The sequence below is a fragment of the Manis pentadactyla genome, chromosome 2, assembly GCF_030020395.1.
Source record: "Manis pentadactyla isolate mManPen7 chromosome 2, mManPen7.hap1, whole genome shotgun sequence".
NCBI lineage: Eukaryota > Metazoa > Chordata > Mammalia > Pholidota > Manidae > Manis > Manis pentadactyla.
The window spans coordinates 208,812,323-208,834,214 of NC_080020.1; the positions used below are offsets into that span (position 1 = coordinate 208,812,323).

General features: G+C 38.2%; 1 pseudogene; it reads right to left on the reverse strand.

Moving 5' to 3' along the window:
* Positions 1–21,310: 21,310 nt before the first annotated feature.
* On the reverse strand, positions 21,311–21,443 carry LOC118935421 (U1 spliceosomal RNA; annotated as a pseudogene).
* Between the last annotated feature and the right edge of the window lie 449 nt (positions 21,444–21,892).

Sequence of the window (21,892 nt, forward strand, 5' to 3'; positions counted from 1 at the left end):
TGGAGATAATACATGTTGCCAGACATGTTATATGGTCTGGTTAGTTCCCCAAATTACTAAAAGTAGGCAAATATTTTTTATGTGAGTTTTAAAGATACTGTCTCCAATGTCCACAAGATTCTTTCAAAGGTCTGAGGCAAAACACCATTGAAATAATTTTCAAAGTCCTAAATTGCCTATATTGCTGCCCCAGATACTTCTTAAAACAGCGAATAGCTTACTTTTTTAGCACTATTATGTGCAGATTTCTGTTTTAGGAAGCTCACAGTATTGCTCACTCCAATCATATCATTTAAGACTGAAAGTGTTGAAGTGGACAAATTAAGGCTTTTCAAGTAATTGTACAAACTACAATTTTCCAGGAAAATACAATGTTTATAATACGAGTAAGCACAAGTTAAAGTAATTTTGGAGCAAAAAAAGAACTCATTTCCACAAATCTTTGCTAAACGTCTACTATGCAAAAGGCAGCTAGAAGGGCAGGTACAGCTGTGACATACACTCCAGTGAACTGACCTTTCCCTATCTATTCCAGAGGCCAGCGCTGAGTAACATGACTCCAGGCCTCACAAAGAGCAAATGTCCATGTAGTTCACATGGTGGTTCACAGTATCACAGCCTTCTAAGCAGTCCACTATCATTTCTCAGTATATCCCCATATTAAGGTAGTCAAATGAATCCACTCAGGACTCTTCATTCAATTACTATACTTTTTTCCTCATACATCCAATTATTTATTATTCAATGTATAATATAATTATGAAGTTTTTGATATAAACCTAATGGCCCCCTTATTCAGAACATTTCTTTATGAAGTCACAAATACAAATTTTGTTCTTTGCTGATCATGTCTACAAAGACAGTTCTTAGGATAGCCAATGATCTTCTGTACTACAACCAAAGCAGATTGGTCCACGATCCATGTCGACAACAAGACGGCCTCTCTAGAAAGAATTCATTGTCTTATTTTACAATCTGCATTGAATAACACTGTCAGCCTTCAAGTTTTCAACAGCTCCACATCCTTTCCTTACCTAATTCTACTTGACAGCTAAAGGTAGATCACATTTATAGATCAGCACATTTTTAGGTGGCAGGAGCATTTCTTTCATATGAAGATCAGTCAGATTAATTCATGTATAAGAAGAATGCCCTTTAGTGTTGGCAAATTCACATTCACTATTCACTTTCTGTGGACAGTTAAACAAAGCAGTATCTCATGGGAGCCTTATTATTCCACAATATATCCTGGGTTAAACCCTTCCTAGAGGACTGAATCTGGTTGTGGGTGCCTTGATCTTGAAAAAAAGGTATTTAAAGAGAGAAACTCCCAACAGAGGTAGAGCAGGAGAGGCACTGAATAACAGAATGAAAACTTTTGGAAGAATGGGTTACATCATGGCGGATGAACAAGAAACCCTCCTGGGTTTAAACTTGATTCCACAACAGCATCATCTTGAAACCATAGCCTCGGTTTACTTATCCGTTAATTTAGTGTAAAATTTGGGGTGAAACACTGTTTAAACTGAGTAGCACAAAGCCCATCAGGTAGCTACACACATGTAAATAGATCTTTTCACTTGAGGGAATTTTCCTCTACTTGGCCTCATCATATCTCCCACCCTTACATTCCTGTGTGGTCCTCTGAGGCTAGAGACCCAGGGGTGACAGAGCTACTGCAGATGGCAGCAATCTGTGAAGTGATCTATGCAAACCTTCTTAGGATATGTTATTCTGACTGAAATGCCATGTAGGGCCCTTGCTTTGTGTCATATTTTTTAATACTGGGGCTGGGCTTGAACCAGTCTGTCAAAAAGCAATTTACATTTTTCTCCTAATTATGAAATGTACATCCTGATTTTGTTTCTCAAAGAGATGTTACTGAATCGTTTTCTTTTTTAGATATTCTCTTTCAAGTTCTCACTAAACACTCAGAAGATTATTATCTTTATCAGCAAGGCTGATTTCAGCACTAAATTCCCTGGTTTGGCTTCTCTCACTTCTCCTAGGAGGTGGTTTTATTACCTCCTGTTACTGCCTGTGCCTTAATGAAAAAGGATAAGATAAAGTAATAATTTGGGGATTTGTCTTCATAACACTTCATATACAACCCTGGAGTCCTGGCATTGCTATTTAGATGCTCTGTCAGAAGACTCTAAATGCCTCTCTTCTCTCATCTGTAAAATGGACAAAACATTAGTAACAACAGTATCTACAGGATTGTTATGAGGAATAAATGAGTATCTAAAACATTTAGTATAGTGACTGTGGTATAGTAAGCATCTAATGCTGGCAAAAGATGTATTTAGTAGAAACTGCATTTTAAACACTTAGCAACTAGTTTTATTCACTTTAATAGCTTAATATAGATACTATGTAGGGTTTTTTTTTTGCTTTGCTCTGCCTCTAATACTTATATGCTTTTAATTTCTGAGGTACTGGAAGGTCTATATGGCATATAGTAGACACCAAATATATGTTTAAGTTTGTAAGTTGAGGCAAAAAAGTTTGTCAGCTGTTCAAACGTAAAGTCTTCCCGATGTTGTCAATGATTGAAAACTACTCCACACTTAAGTGATGTATGCAATAGAAAGAAATCTTCCAGTTAACAAAAGGAACACTTCCTCTGGATACTTATTGAGAAAGAACCAACTGAAAACTCATTTTGTGAAATAGTGTTTAGAATGTCTCTACTCCTGTAACATAGTACTAAGTTAGTACTTCAAACAAAAAGCAACAAAACCTATGTATACTGATACCAGCAAATGAATTAAAGAAAGTGTTTAAAGACATTCTACTCTGAAACATATTAACCCTATTGCCAACAAATGTAGAGTTTTAATTAAGATTAACCAAAGGTATATTAGGCATATATGAAATTACCTTATTATTTATACAAAATTATTGGTAAAGATGTATTTAGTTTCTTCTTTCTAAATGATAGATTACTGCAGCACATCTCCTTATAAGTAGCAAACTACCATATCTAAAGAACACTACAGAAACAATAAAAACTCTAAATGGATTAAAGACCTAAGTGTAAAACAGGAAAGCATAAAACTTTCAGAAGAAAACATAGGCAAGAATTTCATGAATATCAAGTACGAGAAATTTCTTTATGGCTACATTTTCCCTGGCAAGGGAAACAAAGCCCAATGTAAACAAATGGGGACTACATCAAACTAAAAACTTCTGCACAGCAAAGGAAACCCTCAACAAAACAAAAAGGTAACTACCATGTGGGAGAATATATTTGAAAATGATATATCCAACAAGGAGCTAATATCCAAAATATATAAAGAATTCATACAACACCAAAAAAACAAATAATCCAATTAAAAAATGGGCAGAGTACCTTAACAGACATTTTTTCAAAGAAGACATACAGATGGCCAACAGACACATGAAAAGATGCTCAACATCATAATTATTAGGGAAATGCAAATCAAACCACCATGAGGTATCACCTTACACCTGTCAGAATGGCCACTATTCAAACGACAAGAAATAATAGCTGCTGGTGGGGATATAAATCAGTCCAGCCCTAGGGAAAACAATATGGAGTTTCCTCAAAAAAAACTGAAATTAAAAGTAGAAGTACCATACAACCCAGTAATTTTACTTCTAGGAATTTGTCTGAAAACAGAATCACTGATTCAAAAGGATATGTGCACTCCTATGTTTATTGCCACATTATTTACAATAGCCAAGATATGCAAGCAAACAAAATGTCCATCGATAGATGAATGGATAAAGAAGATGTGATGCATATATACAATGGAATATTATTCAGCCATAAAAAAGAAAGAAATCTTGCAAATTGAAACAACATGGTTAGATCTAGAGGGTATTATACTAAGTAAAAGAGTCAGGCAGAGAAAGACAAATACCATACAATTTCACTTATATGTGAAACATGAACAAAAGAAACAAAACAGAAATAGACTCATTGACACTGAGAAGTGACTGGTGGTTACCAAGGGGAAGGGCTTATCATGGGGGTGGGTGGGTGATACAGGTGAATGGGTTAATGGCACAAAACCTCAATCAGATATAAATTAGTCACTGGGATGGAAGTGGAGAATGTAGCCAACAGTTCTGCAACATCATTCTATGTGGACTGATAGTAATCACACTTCTTGGTGTGGGCAGTTAATGATGCATATTACTGTCAAATCACTCTGTTGTATACTTGAAACCAATATATTGTATATCAGCTATACTTCAATTTAAAAAAAGATTTTTATAGGTGAGAGTTTGAACTTAACATACTCTGAAGTTGCTTTTAACTCAACCATTCTAATTTTGAATCTATGAATTTACTGTATATAAAATCATAGTTTTACATAGTGAAATGTGTAATGATTTCTAGAAGAATTACAAATTATCTATAACGTGATGTATTTACCTGAATACTGCATTGCATAAGAGAAAAGACTGTGTTAGTCCTTTATCAAGCCTCCCACCATTATATCCACTTGGCATTCATTCGTCTAATATTAGCGGTATCATACGTATTATCAATTGCTATGACAACAGCTTTGTAATCCTATAGTCATATTAGATCTCATTAGCGTACTTACCAAATGCTTCCATGACAATATTTATAATCTATAATGATAAAACTTAGTGATTATTTTTTCTTTGACTCTCTTTTATTATATTTTTTCCCAGTGAGGGGATCTGTGTACTTTTTTCCCCTCTGAAGATTCAATTAGTAGAGCTTTTCCTCTTTAAGCCATCAGGATTTTTACTAGAAGCAGCACTTTTCTTTCCAAAGAATACAGGTCAACCTCATTTAGCAATGTTCATAGTGTGCATATTTCTTCAATGATATGCATGAGTTGTAGGACTCCACTGATATTTGGTCAGTCAATGCGCAGCAGTGACACAGGGCCTGCTGGTTGCCCTATTATTATGTAACCTTCCATCTCCCTCACTACAAGGCTGAAGTAAATATCTATTCCTGAAAACAAATTCTGTATAGTATTTAATGGTGCTTTTCTGAGTATTTGCTAGTATTGCCTTTCTTTTTTGCTCAACTAACTTGCTTTTATCTTCTTACCTTTCCTCCCACTGAGTATAAACAAACCTCAAGGTAAAATACTGCCAAGCAAGTCCATTTATCAGCAAAGGGGAAAAAACAAACAAAATAGCTTTAACCTTAATTCCACTCAATTCCATAAGCATTTATTGAGGATCCATTTAATGCTAGTTGATAAGCCTGGAATTGGGGAAACAAAATGGAATTAGTTCCTCTCCCTAAGGAGTTTAGTAGGGAAAGTACATATGCTAAAAAAAAAAAAAAAATGCTATAATAAGCACTGAAAAATATCTGCAATCCAATGTTTATTATAATAGTCTATAAGAGTCACTTTAGCACAGTTGTTAAAAGCAGACTTGGGGGGAACTCAGAACCCGGGTTTGAATCCCAGCTCTAGCACTTACTATTTGTGTGACTTTGGGCAAGTAACTGAAACCTCTCTGTGCCTCAGGTTTCTAACCTGTAAAATAGGATAAAATTAGTGACTATTTCATAGAGTCACTGTAAGTTAATATTTATACTAAATGTAAATGAGTTATAGATAAAGGGTTTAATATAGTGTCTGGCACAGATTAGGTGCTATATAAGTGTTCACTGAATAAAATAATGGAGGGTTAATTAATTGCTTAAGGGGTAAAAGAAAACCTGCTTCCAGCAGGATACTAGGAAAAGTATATCAGAGAACTAGTAATACTTAAAAAGAGTCTTCAGGGATGAATCAAATGTTCTAAAAGGGAAGAGGAGAATGAATAATTACACAGGGGTATGTACAGTCCCTCGCAAATTTAGTGAAGGGCTAGTAGGCTCCTACAAATGGAAGAAACCCTTCATTAGAAAGAGTAACTGAAGAGGAGTCTGGTGGGAGGATGGGAACAAGGTGTGAAGGACCAAGTTAAAGACTTCAGATGTCAAAGACAGGGCAATGGAAAGCTTTGAGACAGTGGTGTGATTAGATTCATATCTTAGAAAGATAACTTTGATTACAGCATAGAAGATAGCAACTGAGACTAAAGAGATAATCCGTGAAGAGACCACAGTTGGGAGGAGACATCCTTGGCCAGGAAAACAGGATGTCATTAATAGAGAAGGAGATAAAGAAACATGGCCTCATCCTAGGAGGAGGCTGAGCCTTCCTCGTGATGACATGCCCAAACTCCTCCTGGAGAGATGTTAACCTGCCCTGTGAAATGTTTACACAATTTTCTGGTAAGTGTTACTGGTTTAAGATCCTCTCTAAGAAACTCGTTACCTACCAGTTTAGCGAATTGTCATTCTAGACTAATGACATTTAACCAGATACTCGCTTTGTCTGTAATCTAGTCTAACCAGGGCTATCTGATCATTCTTTTTGCCTTTAATAAAATGTCCTGAGGGGCAGAGCCAAGATGGCGGCATGAGTAGAGCAGCAGAAATCTCCTCCCAAAAACATATATATTTTTGAAAATACAACTATTCCAATAAGAGAGAACAGAAGATACAGGACAACAGCCAGGCTACATCTACACCTGCGAGAACCCAGCGCCTCGCGAAGTGGGTAAGATACAAGCTGCGGCCTGGCAGGACCCAAGCGCCCCTCACCCCAGCTCCTGGCAGGAGGAGAGGAGTCAGAGTGGGGAGGGAGAGGGAGCCCAGGACTACTGAACACCCAGCCCTAGCCATCCACACCAGAGCGCAGACACACAGTGCGTGGGGTGCTGGATACTAGGGAAACAGGACAGTCAGACCTGTGAGTGGGTCCCCACAGCTGAAGCCCCTGGGACAAAGAAAAGCAAGTGCTTTTTGAAAGTCTTAAAGAGACAGGGACCCCACAGCCTGGACGGAGGCGTCCTGGCACAATCAGCTCAGCAGCTGGGAACCTGGGGAACTCTGGGTGCCCTAACCCCCTGGGCGACAGTGCAGCTCTGAGGCCCCTCACGGCGATAAACAGCCTCCCACCCGTTCCCACTCCAGGGTGACCTCGCCATAGAGGAGCCCACAGCAACCGTGCACAAAGTTTCCTTCACAGCGGCCAGGCAAGAATCAGAGAACCTATCTGGGCGCAGCTGCCCAGCACAAGGCGCTAGAGGTCGCTGTTCTCCCAGGAGAGAAGGCCACAAACCAACGAGAAGAGACATTCTTCCAGCTGACACGTGCCAACTACCCACGACTATCTCTATCGCCATGAAAAGGCAGAAGAATTTGATACAGACCAGATTAACCCAGACAGTCTCCCCTGAAAAGGAATCTTGGGAGATAGACCTAACCAATCTTCCTGAAAAAGAATTTTAAGTAAGGTCATAACCATGCTGATGAAATTGCAGAGAAATATGCAAGAGTTAAGGAGGGAGAATACAGATATAAAACAATCTCTGGAAGGATTTAAAAGCAGAATGGATGAGATGCAAGAGGCCATTGATGGATTAGAAACCAGAGAACAGGAACGCATAGAAGCTGATGCAGAGAGAGATAAAAGGATCTCCAGGATTGAAACACCATTAAGAGAACTGTGTGACCAATCTAAAAGGAGCAATATCCACTTTATAGGGGTACCAGAAGAAGAAGAGAGAGAAAAATGGATAGAAAGTGTCTTTGAAGAAATAATTGCTGAAAAATTTCCCAAACTGGGGGAAGAAATAGTCGCTCAGACCACAGAAATACACAGAACCCCCAACAGAAAGGACCCAAAGAGGAAAACACCAAGATACAAAATAATTAAAATGGCAAAGCTCAAGGACAAGGACAGAATTTTAAAGGCAGCTAGAGAGAAGGAAAAGGTCACCTACAAAGGAAAACCCATCAGGCTATCATCAGACTTCTCAACAGAAACCTTACAGGCCAGAAGAGAATGGCATGACATATTTAAAGCAATGAAACAGAAGGGCCTTGAACCAAGAATACTATATCCAGCACGATTATCATTTAAATATGAAGGAGGGATTAAACAATTCCCAGACAAGCAAAAGTTGAGGGAATTTGCCTCCCACAAACCACCTCTACAGGGTATTTTAGAGGGACTGCTCTAGATGGGAGCACTTATAAGGCTAAACAGATGTCACCAGAGAAAATAAAATCACAGCAAAGAAAGCAGACCAACCAAATACTAACTAAAGGCAAAAAATAAAATCAACTACCCACAAAAGCAGTCAAAGAAAACACAAAAGAGCACAGAATAAAACAATCAACATATAAAGAATGGAGGAGGAGGAATAAGAAGGGAGAGAAATAAAGAATCACCAGACAGTGTTTATAATACCTCAATAAGTGAGTTAAGTTAGACATGAAGATATTAAAGAAGCTAACCTTGAACTTTTGGTAACCACAAATCTAAAGCCTGCAATGGCAATAAGTACGTATCTTTCAATAATCACCCTAAATCTAAATGGACTGAATGCACCAATCAAAAGACACAGAGTAATAGAATGGATAAAAATGCAAGACCCATCAATATGCTGCCTACAAGAGACTCACCTCAAACCCAAAGACATGCACAGACTAAAAGTCAAGGGATGGAAAAAGATATTTCATGCAAACAAGGCAAAAAAAGCAGGTGTTGAAGTACTAGTACCAGACAAAATATACTTCAAAACAAAGAAAGTAACAAGAGATAAAGAAGGACATTACATAATGATAACAGGGTCAGTCCAACAAGAGGACATAACCATTATAAATGTATATGCACCCAACACAGGAGCACAAGCATATGTGAAACAAATACTAACAGAAGTAAAGAACGAAATAGCATGCAATGCACTCATTTTAGGAGTCTTCAATACACCACTCACTCAAAAGGATAGATACACCAGACAGAAAATAAGTAAGGACACAGAGGCACTGAACACTAGAACAGATGGACCTAATAGACATCTACAGAACTCTATATCCAAAAGCAACAGGATACACATTCTTCTCAAGTGCACATGGAACATTCTCCAGAACAGACCACATACTGGGCCACAAAAAGAGCCTCAGTAAATTCCAAAAGATTAAAATTCTACCAACCAACTTTTCAGACCACAAAGGTATAAAACTAGAAAAATTGTAAAAAGAAAGTAATAAGTCTCACAAACACATGGAGCCTAAACAACATGCTCCTAATAATCAATGGATCAATGAACAAATTAAAATAAAGATCCAGCAATATATGGCAATAAATGACAACAACAACACAAAGCCCCAACTTCTGTGGGATGCAGCAATAGCAGTCTTAAGAGGAAAGTATATAGCAGTCCAGACATATTTAAAGAAGGAAGAACAATCCCAAATGAATAGCCTAATGTCACAATTATCGAAATTGGAAAAAGAAGAACAAATGAGGTCTAAAGACAGCAGAAGGAGAGACATAATAAAGATCAGAGAAGAAATAAATAAAATTGAGAAGAATAAAACAATAGCAAAAATCAATGAAACCAAGAGCTGGTTCTTTGAGAAAATAAACAAAATAGATAAGCCTCTAGCCAGACTTAATAAGAGAAAAAAGAATCAACACACATCAACAGAATCAGAAATGGGAAAGGAAACATCACAACGGACCCCACAGAAATACAAATAATTATTAGAGACTACTATGAAAACCTATATGCTAACAAGCTGGAAAAACCTAAAAGAACTGGACAACTTCCTAGAAAAATACAACCTTACAAGACTGACCAAAGAAGAAACACAAAATCTAAACAAACCAATTACCAGCAAAGAAATTGAAGCAGTAATCAAAAAACTACCCAAGAACAAAACCCCTGGAACAGATGGATTTACCTCAGAATTTTATCAGACATACAGAGAAGATATAATACTCATTCTTCTTAAAGTTGTCCAAAAAACAGAATAGGAGGAAATACTCCCAAACTCATTCTATGAAGCCAACATCACCCTGATACCAAAACCAGGCAAAGACCCCACCAAAAAAGAAAATTACAGACCAATATCCCTGATGAACATAGATGCAAATATACTCAACAAAATATTAGCAAACTGAATTCAAAAATACATCAAAATAATCATACACCAAGACCAAGTGGGATTCATCCCAGAGATGCAAGGATGGTACAACATTCGAAAGCATCATATAAATAAAAAGGACAAAAACTACATGATCATCTCCATAGATGCTGAAAAAGCATTCGACAAAATTCAACATCCATTCATGATAAAAACTCTCAACAAAATGGGCATAGAGGGCAAGTACCTCAACATAATAAAGGCCATATATGATAAACCCACAGCTAACATCATACTGAACAGAGAGAGACTGAAAGCTTTTCCTCCAAGATCGGGAACAAGACAGGGATGCCCACTCTCCCCACTGTTATTCAACATAGTACTGGAGGTCCTAGCCATGTCAATTAGACAAAACAAAGAAATACAAGGAATCCAGATTGGTAAAGAAGAAGTTAAACTGTCACTATTTGAAGATGACATGATATTGTACATAAAAAACCCTAAAGACTCCAGTCCAAAACTAGTAGAACAGATATCGGAATTCAGCAAAGTTGCAGGATACAAAATTAACACACAGAAATCTGTGGCTTTCCTATACACTAACAATGAACTAATAGAAAGAGAAATCAGGAAAACAATTCCATTCACAATTGCATCAAAAAGAATAAAATACCTAGGAATAAACCTAACCAAAGAAGTGAAAGACCTATACCCTGAAAACTATAAGACACTCTTAAGAGAAATTAAAGAGGTCACTAAAAAATGGAAACTCATCCCATGCTCCTGGCTAGGAAGAATTAATATCATCAAAATGGCCATCCTGCCCAAAGCAATATACTGATTTGATACAATCCCTATCAAATTACCAACAGCATTCTTCATTGAACTGGAACAAATAGTTCTAAAATTCATATGGAACCACCAAAGACCCCTAATAGCCAAAACAATCCTGAGAAGGAAGAATAAAGTGGGGGGAGGGGGAATCTCGCTCCCCATCTTCAAGTTCTACTACAAAGCCACAGTAATCAAGACAATTTGGTACTGGCAGAAGAACAGAGCCACAGACCAGTGGAACAGATTATAGACTCCAGACATTAACCCAAACATATATGGTCAATTAATATTTGATAAAGGAGCCATGGACATACAAAAGGGAAATGACAGTCTCTTCAACAGATGGTGCTGGCAAAACTGGACAGTTACATGTAAGAGAATGAAACTGGATCACTGTCTAACCCCATACACAAAAGTAAATTTGAAATGGATCAAAGACCTGAATGTAAGTCATGAAACCATAAAACTCTTTGAGAAAAACATAGGCAAAAATCTCTTAGACATAAACATGAGGGACTTCTTCACAAACATACCTCCCCGGGCAAGGGAAACAAAAGCAAAAATGAACAACTGGGACTATATCAAGCTGAAAAGCTTCTGTACAGCAAAGGACACCATCAATAGAACAAAAAGGTACCCTACAGTATGGGAGAATATATTCATAAATGACAGATCCGATAAAGGGCTGACATCCAAAATATATAAAGAGCTCATGCACCTCAACAAACAAAAAGCAAATAATTCAATTAAAAAATGGGCAGAGGAGCTGAATAGACAGTTCTCTAAAGAAGAAATTCAAAAGGCCAACAGACACATGAAAAGATGTTCCACATCGCTAATTATCAGGGAAATGCAAATTAAAACCACAATGAGATATCACCTCATACCAGTAAGGATGGCCACCATCCAAAAGACAAACAACAAATGTTGGCGAAGTTGTGGAGAATGGGGAACCCTCCCACACTGCTGGTGGGAATGTAAATTAGTTCAACCATTGTGGAAAGCAGTATGGAGATTCCTCAAAATGCTCAAAATAGAAATACCATTTGACCCAGGAATTCCACTTCTAGGAATTTAACCTAAGAATGCAGCAGCCCAGTTTGATAAAGACAGATGCACCCCTATGTTTATCGCAGCACTATTTACAATAGCCAAGAAATGGAAGCAACCTAAGTGTCCATCAGTAGATGAATGGATAAAGAAGATGTGGTACATATGCACAATGGAATATTATTCAGCCATAAGAAGAAAACAAATCCTACCATTTGTAATATGGTATTATGGTCAGTGAAATAAACCGGGCAGAGAGAAACAAGTACCAAATGATTTCACTCATATGTGGAGTATAAGAACAAAGAAAAACTGAAGGAACAAAACAGCAGCAAAATCACAGAACCCAAGAATGGACTAACAGTTACTAAAGGGAAAGGGACTGAGAAGGATGGGTGAGAAGGGAGAGATAAGGGTGGGGAAAAAGAAAAGGGGCATTACAATTGGCATGTGTAATGTGGGGTGGGGCACAGGGAAGGCTGTTCAACACAGAGAAGATGAGTAGGGATTCTGCAGCACCTTACTACGCTGATGAACAGTGGCTGTAATGGGGTTTGTGTGGGGGACCTGGTGCAGGGGGGAGCCTAGTAAACAGAACGTTCTTCATGTAATTGTAGATTAATGATTCCAAAATAAAAAATAAAATAAAAAATGTCCCAACTAAGAGGGAATTTTTTACTCAATCTTAGGTTTCCTTCCTTAAAGGAAGCTTCAGATAAAATCTGACATATGCCTGTCACCAAATTAGCAGAAAAAAAATTAGACAAAGAAAGCAAAAATTTGGAGGAAAATGAGGGCCTTGCTTAGGAAATTATGAGCTGAAAGAACTCGCAGGATATCCAGGCAGAGAGGAGGAGCTACCATTCACTGAGTGCCCCTGTGGAAGGTACTATGCCAGGGATTTACTTTCCTTTAATCTTACAACTATCATGCAAGCAGTATCATCATTCCCATTTTATGGATATTAAACACTGAATAAAGAGAAATTATGAAACTTGCCCAAGGCTACTTAACCAGTAGGTTACTGTGATATTTAGACCTTGTCACCCTAATGTCAAAGACTGTACAAATTCCACGGTGTCAAACTTACTCTGCTGTCTAGTGGTTAGGAATGATATTGTCTTAAATGGAGTTGTTAATAATTTGTAAAAATTATTCATGTCCCCATTAAACATAATTTTTAAAAGTTTACTCCATTCTCAAATCAAATTTTAAAATCAGAACACAAGACAGCTATCTATCAGAATGATCAGGAGCACAGCGTTAGACTCAGGTAGACTCGGGTTTGAATCCCTGACTCTGGAAGACTTACTGAGCCTTAGCATCTTAATCTGTAAATCAGAGATAATGTTTGTCTCATAAGATTACTGCAGAGTAATTTGCCAAGAATTTTGCATAGCACATGGCAAAGTAAATAATCAGGAATAGTTCTTACTACTATTTATAACTTTATGATGACTTAGGTTAGATGGTTATGTGAGTGTACACTAAGATATGTGCATTTTATTGTATGTACCTCAACAAAAAAAAAATTTAAACGTTTTTATCAGATCACAAAAAAAAGATGTATTTTATCAGATCACAAAAAATGTATATATTTTTTTTGTGGGACACATGCATAACTGAAAATCAAAGGCAAATGACTTGATTGCAACAAGTTAATTTGACTTCTGGACAAAAGCCTAATAAATATCAGATCAGGTTTCATTTTCTCTTATTCCAAACCAGAAAAGGTACAGAGGTTAGAGTTATCCCGTGAAACTACCATCTACTATATATTATATTGAGATGCTACTGAGGATCCTGAGGTGAAAGACACACTCTGCCTTCGGGGTGTTTACAGTCCAGTGGGGAAGAGAGAGTCTAAATAAAGGAGACAGGCAGTGTGATGAGGAATACTTAGTATCAGGTCACCTCCATTCCAGGGTAATCCAGAGTGCTCAGGTTAGCGACAGGGCAGGCTGATTTGAAAATTCAATTTAAATTCTAATCTGAAACCCAAAATGCAATAGATCTGAATCTCCAGTTAGCCTTCCAGTTGATCCAGCAACTGATCTCTGTGGGATAAAGCATGACCTGGGGTTAGGCCAGCTCTCTAAGGACATGGAACAGTTGCTCAAAACATAAGTGCTACATGAAGTTCAATGGCCTTTGGGTCAACGTCCAAGAAACAGAATTACCTGACCCTGGCTAATGTGCATTTGGAAACCAAACATTAAAAGGCCAAGAGGAAGTTGGTTTTGATCCCCATCACTAAACATCTATTAAGTATTTGCTCTGTACTCACAGCACTGTGCTACCAACAGATTAGATGAAAAAGGGGTGCAAACCATTGTTCCTTTCCCTCAAATGACTTGTAATCCTAGTTTAGAAGAGAGCTAATATTATAATCTAGGAGATAATGTCCCAACCACGATAAATTCATCACCTTCTATGGACAAGCCATCTTACATTTGTTATCTCCTACAACCCTAATGCAAATCCTGTGAGGTAGGTAACACTATCTCCATTCTGTAGATGAGAAAAATGTCTGAGAGAGGTTAAGAGTTGAGTTGGAAGTTCATATAAGTTTTAAAAAGCATGTAGTGGTGGAAAAGGGGAAGCAAATGCCGTACTTGTCAACTCCTAAGATTACGCACACTGTCTACTATCTTTGAGCCTCTCTGTGGTTAAATGAGAGTTCCTGTTACCAGGATTCTCACCTGGCCCTGGTTGGCTAGCTCACTGCACAAGTGTGGGCAATACGTTGCTACTGATTAGATATAAGAAGCTCCGCCCAGTGCTCTGGGTGACAGGGTGGCACGGCTGCAAGGCTGCAGGAGAGCAGAGCAGAGGCTGGAGTGATGACAGCACTGAGGACAGAGGCCCAGAGGAGGGCTGTGTGGGCAGACGGGCCCAGAGGCAGAGACTGGCTTGTTGCATGCAGACCCACTCTGCGTGAACAGGATTTTAATGATTTACCTCCCACAGTGGAAATAAAGTTGGGTATAACCCTTTCACCCCAAGAAAGTTCTACTGTCATTTTCTTTGGTTTCACTGAATCCATAGTGAACTTGCCTGGGGCTGAAACCCTTTGGCAAGACACTCTCTCTTGACATCTCTGGAACTCAGTTTCTTGTCAGCAAAATATGGATGTTGGGCTAAAAGTAGTCAGTGGCTGTGACTTAGAATGATTTAAAGTTTGTAGAGAATACAGATGCGGGGGCCTTGACCCAAGATACTGTTTCATCAGGTGGGAATGAGTAAAATTCCCTAGCACTGGCCTTTTACAAGTAGCCCCAGGTGATAGCCATAAAGCTTGTCCCCATTAAAGGTACTCAGGAACCGGTGAAGCGGCACGTACACTTTCCAAGGGGATGCAGGAACCACCACACTGCGCTCACGTGGGATCTGCTGAGGAAGCAGAAGCTTGGGCCCCGCCTCAGATGTACCACATCAGAATCTGTGCTTTAATGAGGATTTGGGGGATTGTACTTTTTAGCAATTACAGGCTACAGTCCTGACAGTAAAAGGTCTAGGGACCCCAAAAAGGAAGAAGGTAAAGTGAGCTAACATAGTTGACACAGTCCTAACAGAGGAAGCAGGACTGAGGTCAGGAGGATTTGGACTGGTGTACAGGAGGGGAAAGGGCGCTTGGAATTCAGGAAACCACAGCACCAAACACAGGATGGACGCGCATCCAGAGATGCATGGGCTCCTGATGAATCTGAAAAGAAACTTTTCTATTTAACCTCTCCTTGCAGACCCGGCCTAAACACCTTGAGTACGTCTCCTTTTCTTCAGTTCCCTATCTTCCAAATAAGAATATATGCTGAAACCCCAGCTCGTAGTTCCCACACTGTGAGCATGGTCAGATCCTCCCATAGGGGACCCACTTTCAAGGGAAAGAGGTTCTCTGGAGACCACTTCTCTGCTGTACTCAGGCAGCCTGACTTGCTAGGAGCCTTCGGAGATGAGGCTGTGGTTAAGTCTACTGAACGTTTAATTTTTCTTTTGGCTCTGAAACAGGAAGAGCCTTGGGTGTGGATGGTGTGGTTGGCGGGCTGGACTCTTGAACCCATGCGGGTCGGTGCCCTCCGGCTGCTCTGCCCCGGGGCCGGTCCTGCTGGGGCGGCTGCGAGAGCTGCGGGGCGTATCCGAGGCTCCACGCACTGTGGACTGGCCAGGAAGTGCTGGCGGACATCAGCTCGGCTGAGAGGCATGAGGACAAGGGAACAGACTCTATCAGAAAACACTAACCTCTGCTCCACCGTGGTCTGGAAACAGCAAGGCCACAACAGGGCACACTTGAAGCACTTGCCGGGCGAGTGGAAGCTCAGGCTCCAGTGCCCCAGCATACAGATCAGGAGCAGGGACACCTGTGCTCAGTGATGCCCACATGCCACTCAGGAAAGAGGCAACAGCTGACATACCACAGGTCCTAAGGCCAGAGGGCAGAGATGAAAATGAAAGGCCACCCTCCGAAAGGGCAATAGGTTCACAGGGAGGACTGCCCTTAAGCAGGATCCCCACGGGGCGGGGGGCGAGCTGTGGGACCCATCCAGGCTCTGCGCCAAGGGCGGCACCAGTTCATCCCCGAAGCAAGAGGACCTACAGATGCGGAGCGGCGGGTGGACCTGGGCAGGTAGCTGGAACCAGCTTCAGTTCAGGGCTGGGACTTGAGTGCCGCCTTTGGCTGTCCCTTCAGCTGTAACTTCTCACCAAACATCCAAAATGTTGACTACCTTTTTATGTTGTTTAGTTTGTGTTCAAAATTCCTTTGTATGACAAATAAATGGTTTTCAATGTTTTTTTTAGACCCTCAGGTGTAAACTGGCTCATGGTAATTTACCAAATATATCACTGAACTTTGATAAAGGGTTCTGTTTGCCACACCCCAAGTTTTCAATGACTGAAACTTGTGAGATCTTTTGAGAGAGATGTTTAGCTTAAAATCGAGAAACTCCAATGTGAGGCTCCTCTGGAGTTGCAGATAGGTATTGTCAAGAAAGCAAACTGCCATTAAGAAGTTTACTTGAACTGATGCAAACTGAAACACTAAATATTTGACAGTTGTGATGTATGGATTGAACTGAAAGAAATAAAGGGGGACAACAACTGAAGAAGTTTCTAGTTTGCAAGTCTCTGTGCATAAAATAATCAACTCCCAGACTTGCATAAATTAGTTCTGCTATTCCCTTTCTAAATTCTCCAGAGTTGACATATCCCATCGGCCCCTCAGTTTGCTCTTAAATGTCACTAGAACCTCTGCTCAAAATTACAACCTAATTACAAAGAACACATTTGGGGATACTTTCATGTTAAGAATTTGTGCAAATTTAACAAATGAAACCAGATGAATTGAAGCAAGGAGAACCACATGAGAAACATAGATGCAGAGATTACAAACATTAGGCAATATTCTGGGCATTTTCTCCTTTAGCACTAAGTGTTTATCAAGGCTGCACACTGCAATAATGGTGACTAAGGCTGTGTGGCATCACAGAAAATGATTGATATATCACACCAGTAGCTACACATCTGAGTGTGTGCTTAACAGCCTGACTGGTTTTAACACATGCCATAATTACACATACTAAGCTGGTAGATTAGCTAAAAATGGTTAAGAAAGTAACCACTGAAATAAAATGTAACATGGTTACATCTTTTTTATCTTAATACTACTTCCCCCTATTAACATGCAATATTACTTAGCCGCTTTTCAGCAAAATGATTTTCATGGAAGATGGCACACAGACCAGACAGCGGTTCCCTAGGTATTCTGCTAACTGGAGAGCGAGGCATGACTGCATAATGCTGGTGCACAAACACAGCACGCACACTGGTTTTCCACATTGTCCTACGAGACTTGCTATGACTGTCACTAAAAACCTTCTCTGTGTAAATATTCATATAAAGTGAATATTTACATAATTTTTACATTCCTAGTCCTGTAACTGTGTTCTTTTACTGTGTAAGGTGAAAGAAAACCTTTTTCCTCCTAGGAGGGCAGTTCCAAACTCATTTTAAACCAACCCTTCCTCCCCTCTGTGACAAAGAGATGGGCAATGGCTTCTTAACTTCAATTTATTTCAACAGTACAAGCTGGTGGAAAAATAAATAATACATTCCAGAAAATAGACTTTACAGTAAATAGCTACTAAACTAATTATACTTACCTAATGACTTTCATTACAAAATTGGACATATCCTTGACAAATGTTCAAAACCTAAAAGTGGTTTTAAAATGTCTCAAAATACAGCAACCCTTTAAGAGAAGTAGACAGATAAATCTGTTTTGAGTTATTAATAAAAAATATGATAGTATTAAAATATATAAAACAGCATTCTATTTCTTTTTTTTTTTTAGTATTCTATTTCTTAAGTTAAAAATGTAAATACCAGAAATGCACATATAAAACAGCTACAGTCTGTGGCTGCTAATCATCCTCCTTGCCATAGCCATTGTTTTCCCAGGATCACAGCAATCCCTAAAGCTTCAATAACTTGCTGTCATTTTTCACATACTTTCAAGCTGCTTTGATAGCACCAATTCTACTTTTAAAATACTTTCTTTCTCTCTTTAGCACTTTCCTTTAGTTGATCACATTTGAATTTTCCAGATAACCATATTTTGTAGCAACAATTGAAATCTATAAATTCCTGACTAAAAGGAATAAAGTCTACAATGAATTTCAACAGAATATTTTTACAGTTAATAGGATTACAGCTTAATAGACTTTAATAACATGTTTTGATTTCCTTAAAATCTCAGCTGTTTGAAATTGCACAGCACTAGTTCTAATTAATATTTTTTCTTTTTAAAATCTGAAAGATAGATGGTAGATAAATATGATTATATATGTCTAAAGGTCAGCATATCCAATTCTTATTAGGCACCTAGGAGGAATCTGCTTCAACATTTAATTGTCTACTACCTAGTTACTGCCTAATAAAGATTAGAAGAAAACAAAAATATTTATAATCTCCTAAATTCATCATAGGCTGCTTTATCTAATGTTCTGTTTATAAAGAGTTGGAAAAACAAATGTCTATCAAACGCGGATTTACTTGATCATTTTTGGACTTGTGCTGATAATTATCCTAACTTCTCTATCATAGAAGGAAGAGAGCCACATGCAGGTGCATAACTAATGACAGAAGCAGAAATAAGATCAAGAGGGAGACACCCCTCTAAATTCTGAAAGGGGACACTGCTCCTTAAGGTGAAATTGATAAAAATCAGTAAGTTACACAAGCTTGGAGCTCTTTTATTTACTCGACTCTACAAAGAGTATTATTCAATGTTACAGAGGTTGAACAGTGACACTTTTGTATTTGAAACTGATCTCATTAGTTGTAGAAATTAGTCTCTTCAATTAAGTTAATTTAATTTTTAAAATTGATCAAAATGATTCCCAGTAGAGGCTAACTGATGGCTTGGTTATTGGTAACAAGAACTGTAGCCAGAACCTCAGAGACTATCATTTAACATGAGCTTCATTTAAGCCTTATTGAGTCTGCCACTATACTTGTACAAGATACAAAGCGAGAACGTTAATAAGTAGGACAGAGGTAATTTAGATATTATATATTTTGTAGAAGCAATTTTTAAAAGCGAGTCAATTATAAGAAATACTGAATTACTTCATGAGCATTTGATAACTATTTACCAGCACAGTGTGTCAAAGTTTTTTTTCCAGTAAAGTACCTTCAACAGAGGAAAATTAATCTTTAATCCCAATTAATGTATGAAACACCTAACTAAACCTAAAACTACCAACTGCTTTTGAATTTTTGTGTTTGGTTTTAAAAACTTACTAGTACTCTTTAGTTCATCTTTTTATTTTAATATAAATAGATGTGTTAGTAAGGGACCTCTGAGAAGCATACACCAAAATAAATCTAAACATGCAAGAGATTTATTAAAAGAAATACCTGGAAGGAAAATGGGAAGAGGCCCAAGGGAGACCAGAAACGAAACTGCAGAACACAGGGAAGTCTACTTTTCCCATAGTTTGCCCCAAATTTATTGACTATATAAATGTGAATCTATTTCAGTATCACTGTTCTGTTCCTTGATCTGTTTTTAGAAGTTTTATTCCAATACCACATTTGAATACTGCAGCTTTTTAGTAAGTGATCCTCCAATTTTGTTTTCTACCCCATAATTGTTTGGCTATTCCAGGTTCTTTGTATTTCATTATAAAATCTAAAATCAGCTCACCAATTTCTACCACAAAGTCTTCAGGAATTTTGAATAAGATTTCAATGAAATGTTCAAAGATGATAAGTCCACCTACCAGTCAATATCTGAAATAAAAAGACAGTGGTATATTCATTTAAAAAAGAAGAAAAGGAAACTATTTTTCTAATATCAAGTTTGTCAAATATTAAAACCTAGGTGTATTAGTCTATTAAGGCTGTTGTCAGAAGTTACCACTATTTAGGATGGCTTCAAACAACAGTTTATTTTCTCACAGTTCTCAAGGCTAAAAGTCTGAAACCAATGGCTCACAAATGCATGCATGCTCCCTCGGAGGCTCTGGGTGGAGACCTTCCTTGCTTATTCCGAGCTTCTGGCAGTGGCCACCAGCTGTCCTTGGCATTCCTTGCCTTGCAGCTGCGTAACTCCAATCTCTGCCTCCATCACCCCACCGCATTCTTTCTGTATGTCTCTCTCTATGTCACTGATCCATTGAATGGGTTTGAACTAGTTCTTGTGGCCACAAGTTATCATGGCTAAAGAACAGTCTTTACCTAACTTTACAGATACTTCTTCTCAAAATTTATAAATTGGGAGAAAATAACTCTTAATAATATTGAATATTTATCCATGTACATGGTGTCTCTGTGAATGTATTTATATCTTCTTGCTCTCAGTAGTGTTTTATACTCTATGGATTTTGAAACTGGTCTCATTAGCAGTAGAAATTAGTCTCTTCAATTAAGAGTTGGAAAAACCAATTTTTTTATTTCAAAAATAATTTATCAAAGCCAACTTCGGTTGAATAATCCTTAAGTCATTTAACAAGCTCTACATCCACTTACCTGTGGAACTTAGCATTCCGTATATTTCTATTTTATCCAGAACAATTTCTTGAGAAATTACAAAAATGATTCAAGAGATCATACATGGCATAGAAATTTGAGGGACTCAAAGGACAGCTATCACATGCTAAACAGTCAATTCCCCGTGTTAATAGGAAGAAGGAAAGGCAAGGACAGATATTTCAAAGGTATCCCGTGCCTCAAGCCCATTCCATATTTATATTTTGTTATGTATTTGGATAATAGCAAAGAGTCCAACTAATTAATTTGGGATTGATATACTTCCCTCCCCAATCTTCAGTGGAAGTAATAATAAATAAAGTAATAAGTCATTTACCTAGAAGGAATAATAGAACTATAGGGTTTGGATAAAATGCCCTGAATAATGCACAAACACACTGATGCTGATTTCTCTTCAGTATGCCTATTTCGCTCTTAATTTAAATGATGCAGCTGAGTTTCCCACATGTGGGGAAATCGCAGGGGTCAGCACAGCCAGAGTGCAATGGATAAGCCTCGCCCTGGGAAAACCACCTTCGTGATCATGGTATTTCCCTTGCCAGGTAAGTATAACTTGGAGCTTTTTAATGTCAGCAAAAGGCATATGAGATTTTATGCTCAAATATATCTTGTAGAATTTCTTTAGTCAATAGAATTTAGCCAAAATATAGCGTCATTCATCTCTGTTGAGGGGGAAAGCTCAGGCATTGATCATTACTTATTTTGTGCTTACATGATAAGCTATTCAGTTCTAACTGTGATAACAACTGACTATTTGCAAGGTAAAAATGCCTACAATGTAAGTGCATAGAGATCTAACTGGAATTTAATTATAGCCAAAAAGTATAAGCTAAATAATTTCACTGTAATTTGGATTTACTGTTCACTTTTTGATCATTATAATGCTCAGGGTGTAAGTCATAACTGCATATGTTTTTTAAAACAATGGTGTGCCAACATTTTTAAAACCACACCCAATTTCTTTTTAAAAAAATCACAGTCCTTTGGAAATAAAGCATT